Source organism: Octopus bimaculoides, chromosome 11, assembly GCF_001194135.2.
Source record: "Octopus bimaculoides isolate UCB-OBI-ISO-001 chromosome 11, ASM119413v2, whole genome shotgun sequence".
NCBI lineage: Eukaryota > Metazoa > Mollusca > Cephalopoda > Octopoda > Octopodidae > Octopus > Octopus bimaculoides.
This window is the reverse complement of record NC_068991.1, coordinates 39,927,385-39,928,343: the sequence shown is the minus strand read 5'-3', so window position 1 is coordinate 39,928,343 and position 959 is coordinate 39,927,385. Positions and strand designations below refer to the sequence as shown.

The following is a 959-nucleotide window of genomic DNA, read 5'->3' as shown; positions in this document are numbered from 1 at the left end:
TGTGTGTGTGTGTGTGTGTAATTTGCCCGTGTGTATGTGAGCATACTTCTATGTATATATTTAGATGTGTATGTCTTCAAGTGGGCACATGTGTCTGTCTGTCTATCTGGAGGTGTCTTATATAGTCTATGTTAATGATGATGATGTGTGTGTGTAAGCGTTACAGAGAGAAAGGCAGAAAGGAAGAAGTAGACAGATGCTATGATAGTGACATATATAAATTGGTAGAGAGGCGGACATGTATGTATGTATGTATGTATGTATGTATGTTGGCAGGTAGGTGAATAGATGACAGACTAGAGAGGGAGACAAAGTAAGGAAGATTGCGAAACACACATACACACTCCCACACACACACACACGCACACACGGACGCACACACACACACACACATACACACATACACACACATACACACACATACACACGAACATGGAATCGTTATGTACGAAAAGTGTGACAACTCGAGCGCTGAGAGGTATGTATAGAAGTGTGTGAGTATATATATGTATTAAATATACATACATACATACATATATATATATATATATATATATATATATATATATATATATATATATATATATATATATATATATATATATATATATATACACATACATACATATAAATGTATATATACATACATATGTGTGTGTGTGTATATATATCAACAATATATACATATTAGTTGTACATACATATATACACTCAGGCACACACATACACACATACACGTTTGTATGGTGACAGAGTTGGCATATCTTTATATTTATATATGTGCCTGTATGCGTGTTTGTATGTGTGTGTGTGTGTGTGTGTGTTTGTGTGTGTGTTTGTGTGTGTTGGCGTGCGCGCTTGTGTGTATGTGTGTGGGTGCATGCGTGTGAATAAGAGAGAAAATAGACAACATGAGAAATAGAACTACAAACACTCACACATATACACATACATATATA

At 34.8% G+C, this 959-nt stretch overlaps 1 long non-coding RNA gene across 1 annotated transcript in view; it reads left to right on the top strand.

Moving 5' to 3' along the window:
* Positions 1-396: 396 nt before the first annotated feature.
* Positions 397-959, top strand: part of LOC128249032 (uncharacterized) — a 5,550-nt gene continuing 4,987 nt past the window's right edge. The window contains exon 1 of the long non-coding RNA XR_008265130.1: positions 397-478. This is a non-coding gene — a long non-coding RNA (uncharacterized LOC128249032). The remainder of the gene's footprint in view (positions 479-959) is intronic.